Source organism: Gorilla gorilla, chromosome 22 (assembly GCF_029281585.2).
Source record: "Gorilla gorilla gorilla isolate KB3781 chromosome 22, NHGRI_mGorGor1-v2.1_pri, whole genome shotgun sequence".
Classification (NCBI taxonomy): Eukaryota; Metazoa; Chordata; class Mammalia; order Primates; family Hominidae; genus Gorilla; species Gorilla gorilla.
The window spans coordinates 31,285,959-31,301,985 of NC_073246.2; the positions used below are offsets into that span (position 1 = coordinate 31,285,959).

General features: G+C 39.3%; 1 protein-coding gene and 1 non-coding gene across 6 annotated transcripts in view; one reads left to right on the plus strand and one right to left on the minus strand.

Annotated features, from left to right (window-relative positions):
* BACH1 (BTB domain and CNC homolog 1) overlaps nt 1-16,027 on the plus strand; it is a 283,858-nt gene that overhangs the window by 183,154 nt on the left and 84,677 nt on the right. The window lies entirely within an intron of this gene.
* LOC115931892 (small nucleolar RNA U13) lies at nt 13,383-13,486 on the minus strand. The gene has a single exon (XR_004068316.1). It is a non-coding gene; the product is annotated as a small nucleolar RNA U13 (small nucleolar RNA).

Below are 16,027 nucleotides of genomic sequence, written 5' to 3' on the forward strand. Positions count from 1 at the left end.
AAACCCTCGGCACCGGTCACTTCCTAGATGCTCCTGGTTCATCATTGTGCTTCCCTGACCCCAGGGCCACACCCTTTGCTGCAGAAGGACACTTTTTCCAACTTGAGCCCTGCAAACATTTATTTATTTTGTGGGGAAGTTCTACTCTGTACCCACAGAGTTTCATAAATTTTTAAATCCACTTCTGAGTATTTATAAAAAGCCAGTGAAGTTTTAAAAATCCATTTCAGATCCAATAGATTCCCGTTTATCTCCTCCCACCTCTGCAGAGCCCTGATCATGCTTCTCCATGGGGACTTGGAGTTGGGAGAAGGCTTGGTCTGCTTTTTCTCTCCTTACTCCTCTCTCTCGGGACACTCTTCTCTTTGAGCGGGGAAGAAAGATGGAAAGGGATGAAGCCGTCATTCTGGATGATAGCTTTCCCTTGCTTGTTGCCTCTTTGGCTGAGATAGACCCAGTGGGGGTGCTCACTGATGGTGGGCGTCCCAGGCTGGTTCCTTCTTGGGGTACATATGTGGGTTCTATATAGGCCATGCAGGGTTAGGGAAGGGTTCCTCCCTAGGTTTTGGTCCAATTCTCTAACGTGAGAGATCAGCTCTAGCTCGGTCTTCTGAGTCCCACCCCAGCTTTTGCTGGCAATAATACGCCCTGCCATTTCTTGTTGCTGGGACTGCCACCTTGTTGGTGGCCTTCTTGTTTCGGGTACAACAGGACAGCTGAAGCTCAGCTGCCTCCTGCAGTGTCCCCCTGAGCCACAGGAAACTCAAGCTTCCTTGTAACACTGAATAGCAAAAGGGCTTGCTTCCCATTGCTGGCCCCTCTCTGTCATCTAAGTTTTTATCTCCCCTGCCCATAAGCAGATATCCCACTGTAGATCAAGACAAATCCTCTTATTCCTGACACCTGCAATGGCTACGAGTGCTTCCCTTCCTTTCTTCTCTTCCTTCCTGGAAAACATCAAGGCTGTCTGTACTGATGACCCACAAAAAGCAACCCCTTTTCTCCCCCTCTTCCCAATCTTCTGCTTGTATGGGGTAGGGGAATGAGAGGGGCCTGGGGATAGTTGGGAGCAGCAGAGCTGGTTATGTCCAACCTAATAAAAAGTCTTCGGGGAGTATATGGCCTCCAGCTGTTGGCAGCTCTCTTCAGAATGAGAGATTCTTGATGTGTCTTTGCCTTTGACTCTGGGTCTTGGTCACCAATTCTGCAACAATGAAAATAGTCCCATCAACACCACTATATGCAGGACAAAAGATCCATATTATCTTCCTGTCCACTTTGAAGACTTAAGTTGAAAGTCTCTGGAACTGAAGTTTTGAAATGGCCACGAACATGCCTGAGCACACTGCTAGGAAATGGTGCGTCAAGAGAAGCCTGTTCGATTGGACAAAGGCCTGTGGCCTTGAGGGTGACCTGGCCCACAGTACACCAGCATCACTGTCCCCTAGTAGATATTTTCGAGTTAAGAGCAGAAATTAAAAATGCACAAAGTTAGGAGAGGAACACTTGTTTTCCAGAACCAGGCAAGGCATTTTGGTATATAATGCATTTCCATTAAGTAGAAGTAACTTGAAAAAAATTCATATTACATTTACTATAAGAGTTTAGTTGCAGAAACCCCAGAATTTATTGGATTTCTAACTTTTTTTTTTTAAAAAGTATTTTAAAACTGTGTCTATATTATTTGGCTACTTTAGTAAATAACTCACCATACTTGTGTGTAAGTGCAAATTCTTGAAGTTTTTTCTTTCTTCAAATGGAATCTGTTAATTTATTATCATAGAAATAGGATTACCTGTTGTAAAAAATTCAGCTGGTAAAAACATGTACATTAAATGCAACTTCAGGCTATTTTTTTTTTTTTTTTAACCTGAAGTAGAAGTTACTGTGGAAGGCCAGGCACAGGCAGATCATTTGAAGTCAGGAGCTCGAGACCAGCCTGGCCAACATGGCGAAACCCCGTCTCTACTAAAAATACAAAAAAATTAGCCAGGCATGGTGGTGTGCTGCTGTAATCCTAGCTACTCAGGAGGCTGAGGTGGGAGAATCACTTGAGCCCAGGAGGTGGAGGTTGCAGTGAGCAGAGATCACACCACTGCACTCCAGCCTGGATGACAGAGTGAGACTCTGTCTCAAAAAAAAAAAAACAGAAGTTATCATGGAAGGGTGCAGGGGTCTGTTACCATACGAAGTGGTAAAGACAGTGTCTCTGCCCTAAGCACCATCCAGAAATACCCCCTAAACCTCCATCGCCATGACGTTTTGAACGGGCCATGGGGGTAATGCTCATATTATCAGTGGGGATGTCAGGCCTCTTGTTGAAGTAGTCAGAATCAATGCCCTCCTTTATCCTCTCCATCCTGTTCTCTGCACAACCTTCCTTTCCTGATGCTCCCCAAGCATCCCTGATGCTCTGATCACTGCGTTGATGTATCTCTTTCATGGCTAAAGGCCCCAGTGATTCTCCCTGTAGTCCACTTAGGTGACTAACATGGAGGTGTGACTCTGAGATTCATAGCTCCCTTGTGGCTCTAACTTATCAGGAAAAGAGTAGCCTTTTCTCATCAGGGCTACTTTTGCTTTGATTCCATCTTTCAGGTTCTCATGACTTCCCAATTCACATAAAGCTTGACACAAATTACCCAGTGCCTAGACAGTAAGAAAACATCAGCCTACCTGGAAAACTACATCCCAAATCATGTATTCTTGACAACCACCAGTTTTGGGGGATTGCCCTGACCCTCTCACTTTAGAGTGAGGTGCCATTCAAAATGCATATTTAATAACCAGTTGTCTTGGGTGCCTGATCAAATCAGTAACTGACCAATCAGTATGGCCAAACCATTGCGTACTGGCTGAATATCAGATTGGGTGGGAGCCCAAACAGACAGGCCTCTGGGCCATGTTTCCAGTAGATTAGTTTTGTTTGGTATTCGGAGTGATTTTGAAATATGGTATGTGTTTGAGAGCCTTTAGGCTAAGCAGGCATTCTTCAATTCCCAGTCTCCCCTCTTGTTCCCTGTCCTAGAGTTGGCTGGCTTTACTCATTTATGTTACCCTGGGTTGCTGAAAAGCATCTGCTTGTGCTAGGCTGCTCTAAACCTTTGCTTGTGGCCTGGTCTCTATCCGGCAGCTGATAGGTCCAATTTATTTCTTACCACGTCCTCTCAGCTTGTCTCCATGTGCGTAGGCCTTCATACAAGAGGAATTATGTGAAGCCCCCATTCGTGGGGCCTAAATTTCCGTAGAGGTAGGCTTCCTATTCTGGATCTGAATTATACCAATATTTCTGTGGCACATTAAATGATAATTTATTTGGAAATGAGAGACTGCATATACAAAGACAATGGCCAGACTGTATATGAAAATAGAACAGCTTACACCTACCTGCCCAGAAAACCAACTCCTTGTTTCTAACAAACAGCCCAGGAAACCAGCCTGCTTTAAGTCAGACTTGGAGGGGGTCAGATGCTATCTAGGGCAACGGTCTAGGAACTTAACAATCACTTCTGGAACAATTGGTCTAAAACGGCCAGGACTTGAAGAATGACTGACAGCTTCCCTAATTCTTGTCCCCACTTCCAACTTAGGACCAACCAGAGAAATGCAAATATGCAACAGGATGCCAGTTTCTAGCTAGGCGGCCCACAGCTTCCCCATGCCAGCTGCCTGCAATCAGGGCACATGAGAAGGCTTCCCCCTTTTCCACTGTAGGGCTTTTCCACTCTGCCTGCCTTTGAGTTCTTGGCCAAAATGCAACTGATGGTGGCCGACTCCCTTGTTATAGCAAGCCCTGAATAAGTAGACTTTTCTTTTCTCCTTTGGTTTATATTCATTTAGTTTCCACAGAAATAAATTCAATTACATTTAGATAATCAAAATAATAGTAAAGGCCATTAGCAAAATGGCAAAATAGAGAGGAAAAATAAGAATCTTGTTTTCTGTAAAAGTTTAAGAGGAGTTTGTTTTTCAGGATGCTTTGAATCTCCTCCATAGATCACTTCTCCAATTTTTCCTGTCACCACAGAAATTTACAATATTAATAAAACAACTCGTTAAAATTTTGAACTTTGCTACTTTCAAACTGAAAACTTTTTGAAGCTTAAGGCAGTTATTTCTGCAAAAGATGTCTTCAGGTTTATTAATTTAAAAGAATGCAGGCAGTTTTTGAAATATTATCATCTGGGTGACTTTTTTCTACATTTATAAATACTCTACTGTCTCACCATAATTAAAAGAATATGAAAAGAGTTTGAAATATACTTATAGCTTAAAACATGGAAATAATTCTTTTTAACATGAATAATTATCCCACCAGTTTTATAATCTAATAAAAATCAAAGTAAAAGAAAAATGCTAGGCATTTTAATTATGAGAAATCATATGTATTCTGGGAACTTAGAAACGTTACCCACATATTTGTACTCCAGAATCCTAATTCTAGAAATTCTTTCCTCAAAGATGTTGCAAAGAAGTGGAGCGCGTGTGTGTTTTTGTCAACATGACCTAAAACTTATAAAGCTCTATATGAAGCATACCTGTTTTGAATCCAAATTTAACAGTAATTTACTTCACATTTGAACTGGGATGCAGACTAGAAATCTATAGTCTTTGCATATGCTTTTCTTATTTATTCCTCTAAAATTACAGGAATAAGATCTTTATTTATTTATTTTTATTTTATTTTATTTTATTTATTTATTTATTTATTTATTTATTTATTTATTTTTGAGATGAAGTCTTGCTCTTGTCGCCCAAGCTGGAGTGCAATGGCATGATCTCAGCTCACTGCAACCTCCACCTCCCGGGTTCAAGCAATTCTCCTGCCTCAGCCTCCTGAGTAGCTGGGATTACAGGCACCTGCCACCACGCCTGGCTAGTTTTTGTATTTTTAGTAGGGATGGGGTTTCACCTTGTTGGTCAGGCTGGTCTCGAACTCCTGACCTTGCGATCCACCCACCTCTGCCTCCCAAAGTGCTGGGATTACAGGCGTTAGCCACCACACCCTGCCCCGACCTTTATTATTCTTAACTCTAGGCAGAGAGAGGTAGAGGAGAGAATACTGTAGAAACTGTTTTGTGTCTTCTAACTTTTCAGGAATCACTTTAGAGTTGACTATGGTATCCTTCATATATATGCATATTACTCATATTGTGATTTTTAAATTGTAAATCCTTCAGAGAATTCCCCAAATACTCCCTTTCTGGGTGTCTCCATTGGTTGGTGTATTTTGAAGAAATGGACATCAAAGGTGTTCAATGAATACTTTTTGGCAAATTGATTAAATGCAAACCGATTTTATATTAGACTCAATTTGGAAGATGAGTGTGCTGAAACAGTAAGTCACTTAACGCTTATTTTGTATTATTTGATTTACTCCTCCCTACTCTTTTCTAGAGTTAATTCACATTGATTGTATATCTTTTGATTTATTAATTATTCCCCTGCCTCTTGTGTAAAATGAGAATATCTTATATTCACCTGATCTTAGGTTTTTATGGATTGAAAGGAGTTGGAGGGCTGGTTATAACTTGGAGTGCTAGGCCCTGCCCCTAGAGTTTCTGATTCTGTGGGCCTGGGATGGGGCCCAAGAATTTATTGCATGTATAATAAGTCCTCAGGGGATGCTGATGCTGCCAGTCTCAGGGCCACACTTTCAGATCCGCTGCTATTGTGCCATCTACAAGTTAATATGAATTCCACAGCACACTTGTATGTGTGTGCCTGTGTGTGTGTGTGTGTGTGTGTGTGTGTGTGTGTGTGTGTAGGCAGTGTTGGTGGTGGTAGGAATAGGGGTATGGTTTGACCAGGTAGGACCTGGACATAGAAAAGGTTGCAGGTATAGATCATTGTGAGAAGGCCGTGGAGGTCCTGGAAGGATCCCAGGTCCCAAAGGCGTAAGGATGAAGGGAAGAGAGAAAGAAAAACTGACATGTTCCTGACAGCTGGATGCTTCTCCCATTTAGATTTCTCTGAACTGAAATTCTAGATGGTTTAATTACTCCATAAGGTTTGCTAAATTGCCACATCTCAGCCTCACATACAATGCTGGTATCTACATTCTATGCTCTCAGACTATGTATTAAAACTGTGCACTGGTGGAGTAAGCTAGTTAAATACTTGTACATTTGACTGCACACAGCTACTGCTTATGTTTTCTTGTTCTTCTGCTCTATCTTAAGGAATCTGTGTGAGTCAGCCAGTTAAAATGCTGGCTGGGAGGTAATTAGCTGGGAATTTTAACCCCATCATAGTCATTCACCTGCTTGAAGAATGAAGTGGATGGGTACTTTAGTGAGTCTAGCAACCTGTTTCTTTCTCTGCCAAATGCAAGAAGTTCTTCGTGAGTTGCTGGATGGCTCAAATTATCGTATTCTGGAGCTTATCCTGGAAACAGGCAAATGTCAGTCCAATAGAACATCAGCGCACATTGATATATAAAATTGCAGGTGATGAAAGGCTCTGAAAGAACTCTATGAGTCTCTGGTCTTAACGTTCTCTTAGATTTTGATGATACATTGTCTTTTTCATTTCAACTCTGTTTTAAATTTTTTATTATGTAAATTTTTAGACACACCCAGAATTAGAGAGAATAGCATAATAAAACTTGATGGTACCATTAATTCAGTCTCAATAATTGTCAATATTTTGTCAATTGTGTTTTAGTCAGTCCCCACTCTTGGTTTCCTTGTGGCCTGATCTCTATCTGGCAGCTATTAACTCCAATTTGTTTCTTACCACGATTTCTCAGCTCGTCTCCACGTATGCAGACCTTCATCCAAGTGGAACTGTGTGAAGCCTCCCCTGGCTGTGGGAACTACATTTCCATAGAAGTAGCCTCCTTATTCTGGATCTGAATTATACCAAGAGTTCAGTGGCACATTAAATGATAATTGATTTGGAAATGAGAGGCACATATACAAAGACAATGACCAGAGCATATATAAAAATAGAACAGCTTACACCTGCCCGCCCAGAAAACCAACCCCTTGTTTCCAACAAACAGCTCAGGAAACCAGCCTGCTTTAAGTCAGAGTTGGAGGGGGTCAGATGCTATCACTGGCAACAGTCTAGGAAGTTAACAGTCACTGTTCCACTTCTGGAACAATTGGTCTAAAATGGCCAGGACTTCACTAATTTTATTGGTAAATACTTTAGTATGAATCTCTAGCAGATAAGGGCTTTAAGAGAATATAACCACAATAGTATCACCATACTTAACAAAATTATTATTTTAAATATCATCAGTCCATGTTCAAATTGCCTTGTCTCAAATTTTTTTTTTTTTTTTTTTTGAGATGGAGTCTCGCTCTGTTGCCCAGGCTGGAGTGCAGTGGCGCAATCTCGGCTCACTGCAAGCTCCGCCTCCTGGGTTCATGCCATTCTCCTGCCTCAGCCTCCCGAGTAGCTGGGACTACAGGTGCCCACCACCACACCCGGCTAATTTTTTTGTATTTTTAGTAGAGATGGGGTTTCACCGTGTTAGCCAGGATGGTCTTGATCTCCTGACCTCGTGATCCACTCGCCTTGGCCTCCCGAAGAGCTGGGATTACAGGCATGAGCCACCATGCCTGGCCTCAAAAAAATTTTGAATAGTACATTTGTTCATATCAGGAGCCGTATGAGTTCCTTTGTTGATTTTGGTTGATATATCTCTTAATCCTCTATTATTATTTAACACTTTCTCCTCCCCCTTTTTTTCAAGCCATTTATTTGTTGAAAATATGTCATTTTTCCAGTTGAATTTCCCACATCCTGGTCTTATGTGATTGTATCCTGTGGTATTGTTTATATACTTTCTATATACCCCATATTTCTTGTTAACTGATAGTTAAGTCAAGAAACACAATTAAATTTAGGTTTATTTTTTTCAGGGGGCAAAAATATTTTATGGGCAATGTTTAAATCAACAGGCACCCAATGTCCACTTGTCCCACTTTTCATGATGCTAAAGTTGATGGGTTTAGATGTCATCATTCACCCATTATCAATTTTCCCATCAACTACCATTTATGATTCTTGCCAAAATCCATTGTCTTGGTAGGGGTTGCAAAATGACATTTTTCGAATTATTTTTCTAATAATCATTCTTTTTTAATTAGAATTCTTCTGTGGAGAAGAACTTTCCCTCACATCTATTTGGTTAACCTGAAGCTCAGTTCATAAATGAGAGGCAAGATAAATGCTGCATTCTGTACCTTTATTTATCCAATTTCAGATTAATGAGTCCAGCAACAGCCAAAAATGATTAGTGTGGTTTTCATTTTTCAAAATATCATTATGAACTTACACATTTAATATATATATTTCTATGTTATATATTAATATACTAAAAGATTTGATATGTTGTATATATCTAAAATATTTAACATATTTCAATCAATGAGTTTCAGCTGACAATCCACTGTAATGAATGCTAAATTTGTCTCCACATTGTTTAATAGGATTGCTCTTAAACTCAGTGTAAAACTGCTTGCCTACTATCCTGTTTATTTTTGAAGTACAACTGTACTTAGTATTAAAATATTCCTATTGTAGAAAATTTAGAGAATAAAGCCCCACATAAAGAGGAAAATGAAAATTACCTGTATTCTTCCCACTCAAAAAGATTCACCTTTATAAATGTCAAATTTCCCTCTATTGTTTTGCTCTTTTATGTATCATTAAATACTCTTCAACCTGTCATTGTAGTCACTCTGTCAGAAGTGCTTTCAACTACCCCTCATCTTAGCCTCTTTGCACATGTCTAGCCAAACCTCTACCCTCTTCACCTCTGCACCTGTGTCTGTTACTGGAGACTATTAACTGAACCATTTCCTTCATTTGATGATCTAAAGCCTCCACAGGCATGCATTGTGACCCAGAAACCTTCTTGTGTTTCCCAGAACTATTCATATATTCTCCTCAAACCCTTCCCCAACCCTTCCCTCTTTAGTCCTCACTGGGCTATTGACCTTGTTCCACACTTCAGTGAAGTAAAAACCTTCACATGATGACTCTAGCATTCCCGATGAAAACTTAACAAAAACTCATCTGCAGCTAATGCTCCCTTCTTCCCTCCTGGCACAATGGAGGGCATTTTCTTTCTCCTAGCAAAGTCCAGTCCCTCCCCTTCTCTGTATCCAATGCTCTTTGACCTTTTAAAACACTTCACTCTGGTTATCTTCTCTCCTTTATCAACTTGCCCTTATCATCTACTGGATCATTTCTGTAACCATATTCTAATTTACCAACCCTATCATAAAAACAACACCAACAACAAACACAGTCACTTCCTTTTTTCCCTGTCTCCCATCCATTTCTGTATTATTCTGCATTGCCAGACTTCTCAAGAGTTGTTAACTATGTGATTTCCACTTTTTTAACTCATTTTTTTTTATTCCAGTCTGGTTCCTCTCCAGCCCTATCACTGTACTAAAATTTCTTGCCTCAGGGTCACTGGAAATCCACATAGCCACATGCAATGTACACTTCTCTGTCTTCATCTTACCCTTTCAGCAGCATTGGGTGGAGTGGGCCATTTGTTTCTCAAAATACTCTTCTCTTGGTTATCATCAGGCCATTGGTTCTCTGCTTTCCAAACTCACTGGTTTCTCCCAGCTGCTATTTCTCCTTTTAAGTGTTGACAGTATTGGGTCCTCTTCTCTTCTCCTGTTATCATTTTTCACTGGGTGGTTCCATTAATTCGCAGCTTTAAAAATCTCATTATGACTCAAGACTCCAAAGTTTGTGTCTTCAACCCATTTTTTCTGAGCACCATATCCAGCTCTGCTTACTTGACAGTTCAACCTGGATGTCTTACAAACATCTCAAATTAAACATGTCCAAGATAGAACTTCTCATTTCCCCTGCATGAATCAATTCCTCCTCTATCTGTCCTATGCCAATAAATGGCAGCATTATCCGTCGGTTGCCCAATTCAGAAATCTGAGTCAGTTCCGATTTTCCCTTTCCCATAACCCCTATATAGCAGGTGCAGCAACTCCATTTGATTGTTCCCCCTAAAATATCTTGACTGTCAACTTTTCTCTGTCTCCATGGTGAACACCCTGGCCATGGCTCATCCTTCACCTGCACTGTGTCAGCACCTCATTGATGGGTCTCTCAATTCATACTTGTTCCTCTACAATCCATTTTCCACATTATGAGCAAGAACATAAATTAAACCTTACATTAAAACCTTCAGTGGCTTTCATTACATGTGTAATAAATCCAAACTCTGTACAAGGGCTGGATGGCTCTACAGATCCTGTCTCCTGATATCTCTCCAGCCTCAGGTTAAGCTACTCCCTACACCAGAGTCAGTCTTATTCAAACACACTTAAATCTTCCTGCCTCAGGCTGTTTGTATCTGCTGTACCCTCTGCTTAAAATGCTTTTCTCCGCACTATTGCCATGTGTGACTTCTTATCCATTGGAAATCAGCTTAAATATTGTCATGTTGAAGCTTTTTCTTTTTCTTTTCTTTTCTTTTTTTTTTTTTTTTTGAGACAGAGCCTCGCTCTGTCGCCGAGGCTGGAGTGCAGTGGCATAATCTTGGCTCACTGCAACCTCTGCCTCCCAGGTTCAAGCGATTCTCCTGCCTCAGCCTCCTGAGTAGCTGGGATTACAAGTGCACACCACCATGCCTAGCTAACTTTTGTGTTTTTAGTAGAGAGAGGGTTTCGCCAGTTTGGCCAGGCTGGTCTCAAACCTCTGACCTCAAGTTATCTGCCCGCCTTGGCCTCCCAAAGTGCTGGGATTACAGGTGTGAACCTGGCCCATGTTGAAGCTTTTTCTGACTGGTGTAATTAAAGTGCGTCTCCCTCAGTTATTTTCTATTTTATCTTCTTGATGATTATATTCATAGCCATTTTCACACTATATAAATATTTATGATAATCATGTGTTGCATAATAACGGGGATACGTTCTAAGAAATGCGTCTTTGTCATTGTGCAAATGTCACAAGTGTATTTACACAAACCCAGATGGTATTGCCTACTACACACCTAGCCTGTGTGGTATAGGCTATTGCTCCTGGGCTACAAACCTGTACAGCATGTTACTGCCCTGAATACTGTAAGCAACTGTAATACAATGGTATTTATGTATCTAAACATAGGAAAGGTGTAGTGAAAACATGATATTATAATCTCAGGGGACCACCGTTGTATAAGTGGCCTGTCTGGAATGTCATTATGTGATGTGTGGCTGTATTTGTTTTTTTTTTTTTTTTCTGTTTTCCATCCTGAATGTGTTACAGGAAAGGGGTCCGGATCCAGACCCCAAGAGAGGGTTCTTGGATCTCACACAAGAAAGAATTCAGGGTGAGTCTGCAGTGCAGAGTGAAAGCAAGTTTAAGAAAGTAAAGGAATAAACGAATGGCTACTCCATAGACAGAGCAGCCCCAAGGGCTGATGGTTGCTCATTTTTATGGTTATTTCTTGATGATATGCTAAACAAGGGGTGGATTATTCATGCCTCCCCTTTTTAGACTGTATAGAGTAACTTCCTGATATTGCCATGGCATTTGTAAACTGTCATGGTGCTGGCAGGAGTGTAGCAGTGAGGACGACCAGAGGTCACTCTCGTCGCCATTTTGGTTTTGGTGGGTTTTGGCCGTTTCCTTTACTACAACCTCTTTTATCAGCACAGTCTTTATGACCTGTACTTTGTGCTGACCTCCTATCTTATCCTGTGACTTAGAATGCCTTTGCCATCTGGGAATGCAGCCCAGTAGGTTTCAGCCTCATTTTACCCAGCCCCTATTTAAGATGGAGTTGCTCTGGTTCACATGCCTCTGACAAATACAATCTTCGTGAGAGTCAAGAATACATTGTTCACTTTCAAATCTTAGTGTTTAGCTTAGTGTCTGGCACATGGTACACTGTAATCATTTGTTGTATTAATAAAATAATTCTACATTATTGTTTTTAGTGGCAAACGTTTTCTGAATTCTTACTGTTTACAGACCCAAGCCTGGTTCTTGAGAACACACTGTTGAATAAGACAACATGGTCCTGTTTTCAAGGTGCTCCCATCTACCAGAGGGTACAATTGTGTACCTAGGCAGATACAAAATAAGCATGCTTTTGTACAAGTAGATTCAAAATCATATAATGCAATTAATCTCATAGGAGAAGTATAGGGCACTTTTGGATAAAATAAAAAGGACACCTTTGGGGGCACATTTATTTTAATAAAACTCTCATTTGACACAGGCTCTTTCCAATTTTTCACTATTTTATACATCTTTATAGACATATATTATGTATAATCTATACATAGTCCCTAGAATGGAATCTTAGGACTTACTGGGTCAATGGTCATTAAATAATTTTGAAACTTGGGATTTCACCGCCAAGTTTTGCTTTTCTAATATTAAGTGGCATATTTCCTATTTCAAAGTGTTTTTGCCATCATTGGCAAATTTGAAAATTTGACAATTTGTATGAGAACTATAGTGTCTCATTATTTTAATTTTAACTACAATGATTATTAGTGAAGTAAAAGTTTTCTTGAACCGGTATTTGCCATTTTGTATTTGTCTCTCAGATTGCTTCATGTTCTTTCATTATATTAAGGTGTTCATCTTTTCCTTGATTTATAACATTCTTTATATGTTATAGAGACAATGACATTATGATATATGACTTTATTATACCATTATATATGATAGTGCTAACTTCATTATCATATATGGTCTAAGTATATTTTCCCAGCTCTTCATTTACTTTTAATTTTTGTTATCTTTATGTTTTTGATGTTGAAGGATTACATATTTAATCTTTTAAATATCAAAGTTTTAATTTAGAACTTCTTAGAAAGACTTTTTCTGCCTAAGATTATGAAAATAATCATCCATCATTTACTTCTAGCACTTACCTGTTTTCATTTTTTCATGGTTGAAAATTGATTTTGGTGTAAAAAGTGAAGTGGAAATGGAGGTTAATTGGTTTTTCCAAAGAACATTGCTCTTTACACACTTTTTCTCCCTAATTTGATCTACTAAAATTATTTGAATATAGATGGGAATCCTCAATTTTTAGCTGCGCAAAGACCAGAGGCCCTCCTGAATGGTCGTTATTCATTTTCCATGCTCTTTTGTGGAATGTTTGGCATATGACTGAGTTACAAATAATGGATGAAGGCTGAAGTCATAGGTATAACTTCCAGAAAGTATACTTGGAGGGTAGGGATTATGCATCTTTCTCCTTTTTCCTTTCTGCAGGGTAAATTCCAGACATCATATTTTTAGCTGGAGAATCCATATTGGCAAAGGACCACACACACTAGGATAGCAATGCAGGAAGCTCAGCATATCTGGGGTCCCCAGTGACTCTGTGGAACTTCTATGTCCACCCAGACTGCCTGCTTCTGACTCCCCCTCCCCCTTTTTTATGTCAGATGTTTAATGTGCTAATGATGTAACAAGGTTTGAGGGAGGCATATCTCACATATGAGCGTGAAAACCCAATCATCACACTTACGAACCACAAAATGGTCTAATTCTGGATTTTTTAAAATAAGAAATCAAAACCACATGTTTTAAAGCCACTATTAATTTAGTTTATCTTAGCTATTTCAATATCATGTTATTTAATAGTTTGTATTTTTATTCTACTTCGCAGTTTTTATTGTCTTATATTTTCTGATTTTGAGCCATATTTTGTTTGTTTCAGTTTCTCATGATGTGGAAGTTACATATCCTCCTCAGAGTCTTCTAGTAATTGACTTTAAATTTTAAAGATACATTCTTTAACACATTTTTCTTTAGTTATCAAGGAATTTGATCATTTGTCCTCATTTGAAATAGCATGATAAATTTATTGCACTTTTATATTTGTCTTCTACCATGCTAGACTTTGCTAATACAACCAATGTAATTACTCTTACATTATTTATAAGAATTTCATGTATTTTTTCTTTTTAAGTTTACTTTGTATCATTTGTATTTGTGTTTGTACTAATGCTTATTTAGATTAAATTCACCACAGGAATAATTTCAGTTCTTGATACTATTTATTTTCTAATACAATGCTCTCAGGCTTGTGATCTTAATTTTTCTTTCCATCTTTTTTTTTTTAATTTGAGACAGGGTTTTACTGTGTTACTCAGGCTGGAGTGCAGTGGCGCAGTCTGGGCTCACTGCAACCTCCACCTCCCGGTTCAAGCGATTCTCAGGCTTCAGCCTTTGGAATAGCTGGGATTGCAGGCGTGCACCATCACGCCAAGCTAATTTTTGTATTTTTAGTAGAGGGGATTTCGCCATGTTGGCCAGACTGGTCTCAAATTCCTGCCCTTAAATGATCTGCCTGCCTCGGTCTCCCAAAGTGTTGGGATTACAGGCATGAGCTACGGCACCTGGCCTCTTTCTTTCTTTTCTTAAAGACATTTTTAGGATTTTTTTTTTCCAAGAAAGGTATTATTATAAGCCCGCATATAAGATCTTAGGTGTTTAAAAATATTTTTCCTGTTGTCCGAATTGAAAATTCTTACGTTCCACATTTTTTTCCTTAAAACTCTGTAAACATTTCCTGTGTGTGTATGTTTGAAACTTAATGCTGTATAGAAGTATAAGATCATCTTGACTTCGTTTTTTCTTAGTGACCAGGTTTTTTCCAAGTGAATGTTTACAAGATGTCTTTCTGTTTTGTAGTTATAAAATAGTTTCAGAATGCTTTATGTGTAATTTATATATTCATCTATTTATTTTGTGGATCATGGGGAGCGAGTCTTTTTGCTTGCACAGTTAAGGCTTTTTCAGCTCAAATACATTTTCTTTGTTCATGATTTTGGTTATTGCTTTGCTTGTAATTATCTTGGTATTCTCCTAAGAAAGACACTAAATTATTTAGTTGGCTTTCCAAACTCTCCTTCAAGATCATCATCTTGCTCGTCACTTGTATCTTTGTTTTTCCCTTTTCTTTTAAAAGGTTCTGAAATTTGCCCTTCACCAGATGCCTTTGATTTGTCATGGTGACATCCGCTTTTCATGTGCTCTTTTTCCCTGCTATTAGCCTTTCAGTCTCTCTCCTCTGCCCTTCCTGCGCACATCATCTGCCTCCTTTTAGTAAGTAGTGTGTTATTATTATGATTTTAAAATCTCAGCTTGAGATTTAATATAATTTCATCTTTTCCTCTCTTCTTGAGTTCATGTCAACCTGTTCACTTTTTGTGACTCCTTGAAGAAGCCACGCTGTCTTGTGGCTCGTTGAAAGCACCTAGTTTCCTACAGCTTAATTCTGGTTCTTTCAGTAGATAATTTTCAGAGATTGGTTCTGGCTCTGAGTCTATAGTTGTTGTTCCCTTTTTCCTTAGTCTCATATTGTTTGCAAGGCCCCAAGCTCTCTTTTAAATATTTTAATTTAATTTTATTTTAAGTTCCGGGATACATGTGAAGAACATTCAGATTTGTTACATAGGTATACATGTGCTATGGTGGTTTGCTGCACCTATCAACCCGTCATCTAGATATTAAGCCCCTCACGCATTAGCTATTTATCTTGATGCTCTCCCTCCCCCTCCCCCACTCCCCAAACAGGCCCCAATGTGTGTTGTTCCCCTCCTTGTGCCCATGTGTTCTCATTGTTCAGCTCCCACTTATAAGTGAGAACATGGAGTGTTTGGTTTTCTGTTCCTGTGTTAGTTTGCTGAGGATAATGGCTTCTAGCTCTATTCATGTTCCTGCAAAGGACATGATCTCTTTTCTTTTTATGGTTGCATAGTATTCCATGGTGTATATGTACCACATTTTCTTTATCCAGTCTATCATTGATGGGCATTTGGGTTAATTCTATGTTTTTGCTGTTGTCAGTAGTGCTGCAATGAACATACATATGCATGTATCTTTATGATAGAATGATTTATATTCCTTTGGGTAGATATCTAATCATGGGACTGCTGAGTCACATAGTATTTCTGGTTCTAGGTCTTTGAGGAATTGTCACACTGCCTTCCACAATGGTTGAACTAATTTACATTCCCACCAACAGTGTAAAAGCATTCCTATTTCTCCACAGCTTCACCAGCACCTGTTGTTTCTT